We start from the raw sequence: 14,549 nt of genomic DNA, 5'->3' as shown, positions 1-14,549 counted from the left end.
AATTTCGGTTCGGGATCGCTGATAACTAGGCTGTTCATATAAAGATGATGCCATATTTCAGTACCGAAATCAAAAAGAATTAAAACTCCAGAACTTTCCTTCAGATTATTTTACCCTTAGTTTCATTGCATGGGCAATTAGTTCGATAATTTAACGATGAAGGGCCCCTAATATCCGTTCGTCCGTTAATGGTAAATCTAGTGCGTAAAGTCTCAACCGCCAAACGTATGACATACTTGCGTTTCGCGGCCCCTAGCATTCACCCATGGTACTACATATTCCATACGTTTTGCGATTGTCACGTTACTTTACTTCACGTGCATGAGAGGTTCTATTTCTGTTCTGTTACAGTCTTAGCAATTGAGCCTGAGCAATGTAAACAAAGCGGTTTGTGAGAATTTGTGCTCATTTTAATTAAGTACACTCACGGGCATACACGCATACTTACTCCGAAAAAAACATCTAACCATGTAGGTAACTTAATAATTCAGAATAGCATTGATCCATTGAGGACCCATGGGGCACCTAACGTATTGTATTTGTATAGGTACAGTCTCGGACACAGAAATCAGACTCCTCTCAAAGTGACAATGCTACCTTAGAGAGGTCAGGTTTCTTAACGCAGACTGTACATCGATAGTCATCAAATGGTGTCTGAAATTTCATTGTAACACAATTTTTCATTTCTTACTTTAGGTACAATTTGAACTACATTCAGATTAGGTAAAGTATAGCTTCATTCACTTACCTCAGAGAATAAAAATACATTCCTTTTCAAATAATGATACTTAGGTATGCTAATGATAAGTTTATCAATTACAGTAAAGTTAAACATAAGAACGAAGCTTTAAAATATAGAGTTAGGTGATAGATTGGGAAGATTTACACACTTTATAGATTACCAGGTCCAATTGAAAAATATTTTGACTGAATAATTTATTTGTCGTAAAATATAATAAGTATACTTTGGTATTGTATAAGATTTTGATTTATATAGAAACTAGAGGGTATTTTTATACTTAATTGTCCGTAGGTTTTTTATAGTTAATTATTTAGGTGTAACGTAGCAGAGGATTAATTGCAGCTGTTACGTTGGAAAAATGAATTACTTATACATGCTTAAATGAAATATTTGTTCGGTGCGATATAATTTAAGAATACTGCTAGACTTATATTTTTGTTTCCCATTATACTTGTGATACTTACATTTGTACCTATTTAATAATGTAACTATACCTACTTAATATAAAAAAACGATTGTTAACTACATTATGTCTACAATAATTTTGACTCTATAAGTAGGGAATCATATTTTTTTGAAAATAATTTTGTTTGTAACTCTCAATTTTGTTGTAACTATTGTTTACTTTTTCCCATTTACCTACTTTGATAAGAACAAAATGTGTTGTATTTAGAATAATTATGCTGGTAATTAATTTAGATATTTTTGCAAAGTGCTCTTTGCACCCAAGTGCCCATAAACGTTTGTACATAAATATAACTTGTAATGTAATAAAACTCGGAGGCGATATGAAATTGTATAAATACGTTTAATTTTTATAAAATAGATTATCAATTTGGAGATTGGCCATCTGTACCTTTAAAAATACAAGTATTATCGCAATCATATTTTTTATTTAAATACAAAATAGATAAATACCCGAGAAATCTAGAAGTCTAAGAAACGACCTAATAATAACTTTTACATAGTCTGATTCGGTTTTTAAACAGCACAAACACAAAGTACCTAACAATAAAGGATAATGATATGACAAGGTTGAAAATCCACTTGATCTCTTTCCACTAGATTGCAGCCACTAAGGTTGTGTTATCTGCACAATAGTCCCACAGTTAAGGGCGAGGTCATCTTGGCGTACTATTCTTGTAAGCCACTCTTTCCTAATCTGATTGAAACAAACGAGATTACTTAGTAAACTCTAGTAAAATTTAATGCAGATTGGTAAAGAAGATGAGACTAGATGACGAGATACTTAATCTCACGATATAAGGAGGATCTAATTAGTTAATTCATTGATTGTCAGTTTACTAATAAAATACGATATATCGACTTACCTACATAAATACAAACACATCTGTCACATATCTAACCCACACAGTCATTTTTGTTATCAATTACCTATGATCATTTTTACTTATGCCATTTTACAAGAGTCCCTGGATCTTCAGAATAGGCAACTACCTTGCGTGCCATTGCTACTTTTATGTAAATAGTTACGATACTGCCCTTTGCCTTGACGGTGATGTGGCTAGCCCCGCGCCCCGCTACCCTTTATATTGTTACTTTATTTGGGTCAGAGGTGGATAGGTTGAGGTCTTGAGGTTAATAGTTGGCTTTCGAGGATACATTTGGTGCCTATTTATAAACGGATGCAATTTTATTTATTTATAAATTATATGTTTTTGTTAAACACTTTCCCACGAATTCACAGAACGAACATTCAGTTTACAAGAGGCTTTTTGTATCGTGAATTCGTGATACCTACTCGAAGTTCGACAGCGTTAGACAGAAAGTCAACGATCGTTGAAGAAATACGAGTTGTACTCGGTTCTACGAAATGCTATAAGAATCAAGTGGGCTACCCAAGTAGGTCCCCTCAGGTACGTACAGTTCATAAATCCCGAACGAACAGTATCAAATCAACTTGGAAAAAGTTCAAGCTCGTACTTTTAAACTTCAAAGTGGTTCAGTGCGGTCGGGTGGATTGTACGTGACACAAATGAATAAGAAACGGTGGGTCCACTTCAAGTTTTTTTGATATTATGACGCAAATGCCTGAGGCACCAGCTCATATCTTAGTTTACAATTTGTTACTAACGTTCTTAGTATCTGTTAAAGAGAGACTAATATCCATTTCTTTAAATGAGTCTCAGGGTATTTACCGAGACCCATGATGACGACAAACCACAAACTTGTTTAGAGCCTGCGTCATTGAGAGCACATTTTAAATCTTTCTTGTAAGAAGTGAATAACAACCTACCACATGCATTTGCATACCACTTAAAATGTATGAAAGTCTCAAGCATTGTTGAAGTCTGTGATAATATTCACGTTTATAAAGTAGGTAGGGTAGAACGGTGAAACATTAATATAGAGATTCAGATTTTTATAGAAACATAAAAATCTGATAAAAGTGACATTAATTACCTATTCAAAAAGCCCAGGTAGGTATTTTGCTATGTGGTAAGTATCCAATTATTTTTCTGTTTTTTTACGTCTACCCTATGAACTAAAACTGCTTCTTTAAGAACTTGCATACTTGTAGATGGTATCCGTCAGTGTTGGAATATACCAGTAGTTAGTATTAATATGTACCTACTAGTTAGTGACATTTATCATGATTGTCATCAGCCCACAAAAGTGAAGCCCCATGACGTCATGACTCGGATGCGGACGAGAAAAACCACAGGTCGGCCTTCAGCAGAAATCTTCGCCAGGCCGTGAGGGCTGGGAAAATTCCTGAACTAAACGTAGGTTCGCAGGTATGTATTATTTCTTATTATCTAAATAGCTTCATTATATAATATATTTTTGGATCCGTTTCCATTACCTAAGTATCAGGCGGGATGTAAACAGGTAACAAACAGTAGGGTTAGGTTATAGTTCGGTAGATGGGTTGTGATGTGTGGCAGTGTTTTTTTGTGAATGTGCTTGAGCTGCACATTAGCCTGTGATAGCTATTTTGAATATTCCGAATGTATACCTTTTATACGCAGGCCACCGTATAATGTATACCTAGCTGAAGACTGACAAGAAATAAACGTATAATTTAGGGGTACATGTAGGTACCTAGTCGAGCTATCTTTTGGCTTAGGTTTATGGTTCCTGTTCTCTTTATGCTACGGAACAGTTGTGTTCTATTCGTGGCATAAACAAAAACAACTGTTCTAATTAAAACTACAGGTTTATTAATTTTTCGTTAGTAAAGTAGGTAGGTACTACTTTCTAATCTTATCACACTTATCAATTGTGTATCGAGTCTGTAAGAGTTGTCACTTATCTTATCAATAAGTACAACAATAATAATATACATCGATACTTACCTTAATAGGCATTTTTAAGTAGTAGGTTAGGTACTTACATAATATATTATGTTACGATAAGATAAAAATTTCTACCGAGGTAGTAGGATTTTTTAGATAAAACAAAATCTGACTGCTTTCATAACATGGCTGTGTTTTGTCTCGAAAACGGTGAAGAACTGCAATTTTTCCCTACCTTGCCGGAGTAAAATGTTCACTGAAACTTGCCACACAGAAGTACAATATCCTACATCCTAACTAATATTATAAATGCGAAAGTAACTGTGTCTGTCTGTCTGTCTGTCTGTCTGTCTGTCTGTTACGCTTTCACGCCAAAACTACAGAACGGATTTGAATGAAATTTGGTATACATACGGTCTAGACCCTGGGAAAGAACATAGACTACTTTTTATCCCGGAATTCCCACGGGAAAACTTTTTAAGGCGAAGCGAAGCGCGCGGAAACAGCTAGTACATAATATAATATGCCCAATTTTTTCGTTTGAGGAAATCAATTCAAATTCAAAGATAATTTACCCTCTCCAACAGTATTTTTTTCCATGATACCGTTATGCTACTATAACTACTAATAGGATGGATTTGTATTAGTAAACTTGGAATCTAACCGAAGTTAGATGTTACTTATATTTCCATTGACTATACAATTTACAATTAATAAATACAAAATTGACTTACATCGCGAGCTTTTCATCGATGAACTTTTTCATTACTCACGAGTTTATTTTATTCCTTTTGAAATCATTGCTTCGCACTGGACTGGACAAAACAATCCTATGCAATGTAGAAGAGCAATCTAGAATACTCCGACTACACTCAACCTAAGGGCCGCCAAATGAAGGTCAGACCTTGTAGGATGTATACCTAGACGTTGTGTGTTGGTCCTAAATAGGGATTTACCGGCGGAACCCTCCGACACGGGATTACTGCCCTGATGAGTGCTCTGAGAAAAGATTTACGTTGGGGAAATCCGTGTTTATTCTACGTAGTTCTCCTTTCGTGTTTCAGAGTGCTTCAGAGTACGAAGATGTAGATGCCCACTCACCTAAATGTACTTATATTATAATTACGTCTGTAGAAAACTTGTAAGTGTAGCTATATTATGGACTCGTACTAAGGTTAGTCTGTTCGTAGTATTAACTATTCAGCAATCAAAGTGGTAGTAGTAGATTTACCGGCGATTTTTTAGCGAGTGTTCCTATCAACTCAACTGTATCGGTTATTTATACCATTTGCAGTTCCTTATTTAAAATAAACCTATACACCACCACCACCACCACCACCGGTCCACCCTAGGCAGTCAGCGACTGACGTTAACTATATTTTTTTCATCACAACGTGGAGATACACTTAGAAGAAGTGCGAGGTGACTCACAAGGGAGCCACTCGAGTATTGGCTGTGCCGTGGTCCGTGACCGTACGTCAATATTTTTTTCATTATCATCGTGAAACACACAAGTTCATACTATTAAAATCCTATTTAACTTAAAATATGGACTCGGCAAATAAATAATAAACCAAGGTCGAGTTTGCCACACGGTTGTTTATTAGCTGCTTACTCAGAGTGGGTTTTTTTAAATAATATTTTCCACTACCCTTTTCTTGCATTGCAATAACTGACTAATAACTGAAATAAAGACACTATATTTATCTGAACTCAGAACTCAAATGGGAAGTATTCTAAAGCTAACCAATGTTGTTTACCAAATGACCAGCTGAATGGACATTTGGCCCCGAAACGCAATCTACTGAACTAGATTGTAGAGGAACATCAATTAATTAACGATCGTCGTCATTGCGGCAATGGCATTTATCGACAGGAAAATGACGGACAATGGAGGGTCAGACTGTGCCAACAGGTTGGTGGCTAGATCCGCCTGCAGCCAGTTTAGTTTCCTCCTGTTTTACACAGGGCTATTCAAAATGAACTTGTTCAGTAATCATTTCTATACTTCCCTTACAAAGTCAAAGTTGTTGCATGGATTCATTTCGCATAGTTTATTGGAAACTTGCTGTGAGTGCAGTGTTAAATTCAACATGTCTTGTGCCGATTCCAATCATTATGATCTGGCGTAATGTCGCCGGCTGCGCAGGGGCATCCGACGTCGATGATCTTAGCGAGCTGACGTCACGCTGTTTGTAGCTTGTGCCGTGTTGTCCACATACTTCATTATTATGTTATTGGTAACACTATGCGTATGATAGTAGGTACTTAATTAACAGTGGAATGTGATCAGCAGTGTAAATCAGTCTGTATAATTAAGTACTTAATCCAATATCTCGTAGATATACTGAGGCAAGTACTTTTCCTAAGAAGTGAATCATCGCATCGCATGTAGCAATAGTGACCTTATCCGACAGACACAGAGCGGATACGATTCGATCTGTGTAATTTGCATTTAGTGAGCCTTGCATCATCGCTGCAGCGACTTCTAGAACGGTTTGAGTACATGTTGTCAAGATTTAACTGCTTCGGAGCGAAAAATCTAGTTATGAAAATGGGCCGGTGACGGCGAAAGTGCGTTACGCAGGCGGCTAGTTAGTGGGTACTGCGAGGCTGGCGTCGTGGAGCGGTGGTGCTGGGGCCGTGGTCCGGTGGTGGAGGTGAGAGCGCCGCGTGCGCCGCAGTGCCCGCCCGCCGCGCGCGCCCCTCGCCCGCGTCCGCCGCCGCCGCCGCAGCCCGCTGCTTGCTCAACTGCCGTTATTCCTCAATCAGCCTCGCGCCGCCCGCGGCCGCCGGTTCAGTGAACGTCCGCGCAGTGCCTGCTACCGCCCAGTGTTTGCACAGACCGAGCGAAAGCGGTCAAGCGGCTTCGGTTAACTCGGACGACGGAATTCGGTTGTGTAGGTGTTTTCCTTGTGAAGTGTCGCAATGAAAATAAGTGTTGGAATGTCGAAATATTGTTTATGAGGAGCGCGGTGAATGTGCTCGTGAGCCTGTAAAAAACGGGCACAAATGCTTATGTAAGCTCGTCTCTGCGCACACATCAAGTGAGTATGGTTCACTATGAATATGATACGCCGCTGCGCGCTGCGAGCTCGGCCACTGGGCTAACATTATGCATTTAGATTTAGAAATCGCTTCCTCAAAACATGCGATTGCAACGTCTCTAATGTAATCGGCTGAGAGTATAGTTGTTGTGGCGGCGGTGGATGCTGGGTTCGTGACTGGACGCCGGCGCGGCGGACTCAGGGCCCTTTCAGCACGCTTTCCCACCAGAATCACTTAAAGTATAGTCAACAAAAGATGTAAACACACATCCAATCACAGCGCAAACACATTCTTATCATGATCTACTGAAAAGCAATATGAAGGATATAAGAAGAGGAGAGAGAATAATCCTTAATGAATACAGCTTATAATAGTGTCAACTATTAGTATTCACCTTTCACCTGTGATCAAACTGTTGATCAAACTGATGGTGGATACACCTATCTGTTTTGTTGACTGTACCCGACTACACTACTGAAACAATCTTCACTACGCGAGAGTTAGTAAACACTTGTGTTGTTACCAAAAATATTTATAGTTCCGATTAAATTCGGGTAGGTGGAAAAAGTAAATAAACAACTGGATTTAATTTTTATAATAATATAATTAGTAAACTATTAAATTGGGACTGAAAAGTAATATATTATGAAAGTTTAACTGGAAATACCTGCCATACATTATTATCTCCTTCATACAAGCAACATTTCCTGCATCATCACAAACTTCACTGACATAACCTCAAACTGTTGACAATGGAAAGCATCAAAGAGACAATTGCTGAGATGATGGGCCAACTGAACACAAGAATGGCCTCCTTCGAAGCACAGATTAATAAGTCTCCAGCTTCACCTTCAGCTTCGGGACTGGCTGTTGAGTTTGCTGCCTTCAGGAGCTTCACAGTGTCGGCCTTCAACATTCTTCAGAAGCAGGTTGAGATGCTGGCAAGAGGGATGGACCACCTGGACATGCGCAGCCGCCGGAAGATCCTGCTCATTCACGGGGTACCCGAGACCAAGGGGGAGAATGTGGTGAATGCAGCTGTCCGGGTGATTACAGGTCACATTGAGGAGCCCGAGCTACTTTCTCCAAAGGATGTCACTCGCAGTCACAGGATGGGTCGCTTGGGTGATAAGCCTAGGCCCATTCTAGTCAAATTCAAAGACTTAACCCTGAGAAACAAGGTATGGTTCTCCAAAGCGAAGCTTAAGGGCAGTGGAGTCACGCTCTCGGAGTTTTTGACCAAGCCGCGGCATCAGGCATTCATGGAGGCTCGGCAGCGGGTCGGCGTGAAGCAGTGCTGGACGCGGGACGGCTGCGTGGTGGTGCTGGGCGCTGACGGGAAGCAGCATCGCATCGTGTCGCTCGCCGAGCTGGACCAGGTGTGTCCGCCGGCGAGCCTGAACGTCGGTGTGGCGCCGCCAAAGGCCAGCAGCAGCAAGGCGCCAGATGCATCAGTGGTCTCTGGCAGAGCGAAGCGTGTCGCATCTAAAAAGTAGTGGTGCAGATAGGATCCATTTTCCTTAATCACAATTTTGGTAACGCAAGTTTATACCCTCTATTTAAAATAATATTTTTCAATTTATGATTTTTATAGTGTTGTGTACGTCTGTTTTGTCAATGTCAATGTCGTCGTTCGTAAGTGTCAATGTCAATCTGACAAACAATTGTCATTTTTATTTTGTTCTTTTCTCGAGTAAAAGTATTCTGTGTTCTTTTCATAGAGGTGTCCTGTCTTTGTGATAGTTATTGTTCGTAGTTCGTAGGCACTACTTTGTTTTTTCTTTTTGTTTCTGTGTGCCGTTTGGAAACTGCTTTTAGTTTTCTTTTGTACAGCTGGCAGGTGGAATAGTATTTTAGTTAAGAAGGTCCAAACCGAATAGGTTTATTTGTTATTATTATCTTAAATTATATTTTATTTTATATATTTATTTTTATTTATTTATTTTATACTAGGTATTTATTTTATAGTTATATTTAAATAGCATACACATCAGTAAATTTATGAGTTCTGATTGCGTTAACAGTGATTCTGAGATCCTTTTAGATTGCATTTCCTCTTCTGATGGCGAGTTAAACAGTATTGATAGCTTTCATAGTATTCCCTCATTATCCGACACTCTTCACACAACATTTTCTGATGTCCCGAAAAATTTTAATGTGGTACACATAAACGCCCAGAGTATTCCGGCTCATTATTCTGAATTATTAGCGTCATTTGACACCAAAAATATCCATGCCATTCTCGTTTCGGAATCATGGTTAAAACCATGTCTCCCAACAACCTCTTATTCATTGCCTGGCTTCATTCTTATACGTAATGACCGTATTGGTGCACGCGGTGGAGGAGTTGCAATTTACCTACGCTCCCACATACCATACTCTGTTGTCAGTATGTCAGCTCAACCACCACCGGACAATGCAGGAGAACACCTTATTATTGAGGTCATCCTTTCCCAGAACAAGACATTGCTTGGCGTCTATTATAATCCTTCAATGTACAACAACTACTTTGACTCATTCGAGAAACTGCTTGAAGATTATATGCCTATGTATAAGCACATAATTGTAATGGGTGACTTCAACACCTGCCTGCTGAGGAACGACGTGCGCTCCTCTTCCTTCATGTCCCTAACACAAGCTAGCAACATGAATATTCTTCCCCTTGGTGCTACCCATCATTTCCCTAATTGTAATCCTACCCTCCTAGATTTAATACTAGTTTCATCTCCAAATCATGTTGCTAAGCACGGTCAATGTGGCGCCGATGGATTTTCCTACCATGATCTCATATTTCTATCATACAAAATTCGTCCCCCTAAGGCTAAACCTAGAACTCTCCTTCAACGCAATTTTGGTGGAATGGTGCTGGAAAATCTTCGCAGTGATGCGCAAAATGCAGCTTGGGACACGGTGTTTAATGCTGATACAGTGGATGAAAAAGTTTCGGCTTTTAATTCCTTACTTATCCGTCTGTACGATGTGCATGCACCCGTCAGAGCAGTAAGAATGAAGCATCTTCCGGCTCCCTGGTTGACTGACGAAATCAAAGTGATGATTAATCGCAAGATTTCCGCCAAGTCAAAGTTTAAACGCCAGCCTTCTGACTCAAACCGTGACAAATACCATGCGTTACGTAATCACTGCAATAAGGTGTGTAGGGACGCACAACGACGCCACATTCATGAGTCCGTTCAGAATGGTGATCCCGCCAAAGTCTGGAACTTCCTCAGGTCATTAGGAGTTGGTAAATCGCGCTCTCAATCTATTCCTAAAGACTTGGATTTAAACCTTCTTAATCAGCATTTCACATCGTCAGTAGCCATGGATAGTGCCACTAAAACCAGAACATTGAATACTCTTTCTTCAATACCAACTCCTGACTTCCCCGAATTTAACTTTAGTCAATTTGCTGATAGTGACGTTGAGAGAAGTATACTCGCCATCACTTCTAACGCTGTCGGTAGTGATAGCATAAGTCGGAAAATGGTGCTCCCTATCCTGGACATTATCCTTCCCGTTATTTCCCACATACTCAACTTTTCCATATCCACTAATACGTTCCCGTCCACTTGGAAAGATGCCCAAGTAACTCCTTTGCCCAAAAAATCTAACCCATCCTTCTCAGATTATCGCCCTATCTCCATACTTCCTTTCCTTTCCAAAGTCCTCGAACGTCTGGTCCATCATCAGCTGAACAGATTTCTTGTTAGAAATGATCTGATGAATCGTTATCAGTCTGGTTTTCGCCCTGGACATAGCACGGTAACGGCTTTGGTGAAAATCACGGACGACGTTCGCCAGGGTATGGAGAACGGTGAACTGACTGTGCTATCACTGCTCGACTTCAGCAACGCCTTTAACACTGTGGATTTCGATATCCTATTGGGGGTATTACGTTCTCTTAATGTATCTCCTACGGTAATTGACTGGTTTCACAGTTATTTGCACGGACGCCGGCAACGAATCCGTATCGAAGAATCCAACTCTGTGTGGTGTAGCACCACAGCCGGTGTCCCGCAAGGTGGCGTGTTGTCTCCTCTTCTATTTGCTATATTCATAAATAGTATATCCGACAATATCTCTTCTTCCTACCACCTTTATGCAGATGATCTCCAAATATATAACCAAGCGTCAATTTCTGATCTACCACATGCGATCCATCAAACGAATATTGACCTTGAGCATATACTCTCATGGAGTAAAGATCATGGTCTGAGAGTTAACCCCACCAAAACGCAGGTCATAGTTTTAGGCAGCCCTAGATTTACCTCTCTTGTCGACCTAAATGCCCTGCCTCCAATAGTTTTCAATGGAGTTCACATACGTTGGAGTAACTGTGTGAAGAATCTAGGGGTTTTCATGGACAGCGCTATGACTTGGAAGAATCAGCTCGACGAGGTGAGCCGGAAGGTGTTCGCTTCTGTAGGCTCACTCCGGAGATTGCGGAATTTCCTACCCACGGCCACCAAAATTGTTCTTTCTCAATCCTTACTTCTTCCTATTCTAGATTATGCCGACTCTTGTTACACCGATCTTACCGAGGAGCAACTTAACAAACTTGAGCGCCTCCAAAATGTCTGTATAAGGTTCATATTTGGTTTACGCAAATATGACCATGTTTCTGAATTTCGCACCAAGCTCAAGTGGCTCCCTATTCGCCTCCGCCGGAATACCCACATCCTTTCACTATTGCATTCAATACTGTTTAACCCAGCATACCCTGCGTACCTTAAAGAGCGCTTTAACTTTCGGTACGAATCTCATACTCGGACACTTCGCTCATCACATAATCTTCGCCTCAATATCCCTCCCCATTCAACAAAATTTTACGGTGATTCCTTTACCATACAAGCCATCACCTTATGGAATGATCTCCCACTACACATACGTAAAGCACCGTCATTGGCTTCTTTTAAAAGAATGGTAAAGGATCATTTTCTTAGTGTTTAGGTAGTTTTTTTTTTCCGTTGTCTTATTATTGGAGCTCAGACAAGAATTAATATAATCCTATAAAATCTGATAATTATATTTATGTAGGTATATGTAGTTTATTATATGATATATATGATTGTTATGGGTATATAAGTATAATTTCACGTAAGTATATTGTTTAGTTTGTAGGTATTTATAGTTAATTAATAAATTCTTTAGTACACTTGACCCTATCTGAACATAAATATTCTTCCACCTAAAGGTTGTCTTGAAAAAATCGCTTTTAGTGATAAGACCGCCTTTTTTGTACCTATGTGTTTATATTTAAGCGTTGTATAATATTCTATTTTTGTGTACAAATAAAGAATATTCTATCTATCTATCTATTCTAAATTCTGTGATAAGATCAGATAAAATGAAGTCATTTTTCAAATGCACCTATCTAGTACATAAGTAACTACATCTATCACCATAACAAGTGGCTAATCGGAAACACTTGTTGGAAACGCTACCTAAACGCTAGGTACATTGGCACAATCATGATGACATGACACCTTAACGTCATCAAGTCATCAGCGAATTACTTAATGACACCATCAGTGCCTCTACCGACACCTTTTATTGCATTTAAGTATAGTGTTACATGAAGTCAGCGATTAACTTCTTGCCTTAGCAAAACCAAAACATGTAGGTAATTCATGTATTTAGGTTAGATATTTCATTTTTCTGTAACATTTTGTACCTAATGCAGCTACGATGGCATGAAATGCAAACAATATTTAAAAAGAACAATATGGGAATGGATCAGGGAGGCGCGTCGCTTCAGATAGGTATTATAGTGAATAAATATCTTTCAGTTTCAGGAATTTGTTTAACACTTTGTAGTCGGTTCTGGCTTTGTGCCCGGCGGCTCGGTCCGCTGTCGAATGTTTACTCATATTGACCATTATAACACTCTTTGATATCCGCCATTTTTGTGTAGATACAAATCTCATCTCATGATACGTTTTTTTTAAGTTCTTTCCTACCTACCTATTAATAGCAGAAAACTACCGCGATTTAACTCGAAGATAACTATATATTTTAGTGTAAGTAATGAACTCCAATATTTAATTTGCATAGGTATGTGCTAATTTCCATGCCGGAACTATGTAGAATAATTTTGATAATAAACTACGTTGGTTTAAAAATTTACTAGGTATTAATAATATTTTAAATAACCTTATTATTAATTAAATGAACTACTTACGCGTTTACCTATTAATTTTTGACAAGTAGATGCTTCATTGGTTTAGCAATTAATTACGATTGTGTATGGTGAGGCTGATTTTGCCATAAGTAGAAGTAAACCTAAGATAAGTAAAAGCCGAATTGTGCTATTTGACTTCTGAATGTAAATATTCTGCGGTCAATTCGAACCATTAAATATTTAGGTAGGTACTTATATTCGATATTGTTTCTATCTTTATCCCTTTTACTAATGTAACTAAATAGCATAAATAAATAAATTAATTAATTTATTATGTAGGTACTTATCGACTATGCGTAGAAATAAACAAACAAAACAAATTTGCTTACAGTAAACTAGGTCATCGGATCAGGTAATTAATTATACAACGTGTCTGTTTTGAATTGGCAAAAATAGGAAAAGTTGATTTATTATTAGAGAGCCTGGAGAAAGTTAAATATTACTTAACTAATACTATCAGTTAATAATTACTTATAATACCTACATGACGTCACACATAAATAATGAAAACATAATCATTTATTTAAATTCGATAAATTGGCTTTGGGCGATGAAAATCGGATTATGATTATTGATTATGCAGGTGAAATCAAATTGGTATTTCATATTTATTCAGTAAATAAGTCTGTTATAAAATTTATAAGGACTCTTATTAATTTCGAATTTGAGAGCCTCTGACTTTGACTTATTGGAGAGTATTATTATGATCATGTGACATAACACAATACACGCATGACGTGCACGCTTCAGCAGTGCGATTCTGCAACATCAGCAGCAGCAGCGGGGCTATCACCACCGACGTGACTAGTATGGTACGGTAGCTGAGGTCAGTGTTTCCAGGGCGCACCCTGGACACTCAAACACTGACGCTTATCCGAATAGCCAGTCCTCTAGCCAAGGTGACAAACCCTGAGCCAGCTCATTTGTTTGTCACGATAGGAAGTCCGTAAACTCGCCCACGAAGTTAGAGCTCATCATCGACCCATCACGTACCCACTGCTGGGGCTCGGGTCTCCTCCTTCCAATGAAGGAAGGGTTTTAGGCCTAGTCCACCACGCAATGCTTGCTCAAGCTTAAGTTAGAGCTACAGAGGGTCAAGTATAGGTTTTTCTTAAACGGAGTAAAAACTGGCACTTCCCATGCTGAATAGAGTCGCAGTTCCTCGGACGAGCTGACGTCTCGACTCAATCTGCACAATCAAGAGCAATCGAGCCCCGAGCCAGTCACAATCACCGCGACCGCAGACACACACACACACACACACACACACACAGAGACAACATGATACATAGATAATGACGACTGTACAATACATCAT

At 39.1% G+C, this 14,549-nt stretch overlaps 1 protein-coding gene across 2 annotated transcripts in view; it reads left to right on the top strand.

The window, feature by feature from the left end:
• Window positions 1-6,267: 6,267 nt before the first annotated feature.
• Window positions 6,268-14,549, top strand: part of LOC105396064 (diacylglycerol lipase-beta) — a 72,829-nt gene continuing 64,547 nt past the window's right edge. Inside the window, exon 1 of one of the 2 annotated variants that reach the window (XM_038117579.2) lies at window positions 6,268-7,049. The gene's annotated coding sequence lies outside the window, so the exon portion shown is untranslated. The remainder of the gene's footprint in view (window positions 7,050-14,549) is intronic. The other variant, XM_038117577.2, reaches the window with a different exon arrangement.

Source organism: Plutella xylostella, chromosome 10 (genome assembly GCF_932276165.1).
Source record: "Plutella xylostella chromosome 10, ilPluXylo3.1, whole genome shotgun sequence".
Lineage (NCBI taxonomy): Eukaryota > Metazoa > Arthropoda > Insecta > Lepidoptera > Plutellidae > Plutella > Plutella xylostella.
This window is presented reverse-complemented; position numbering and strand designations above follow the sequence as displayed.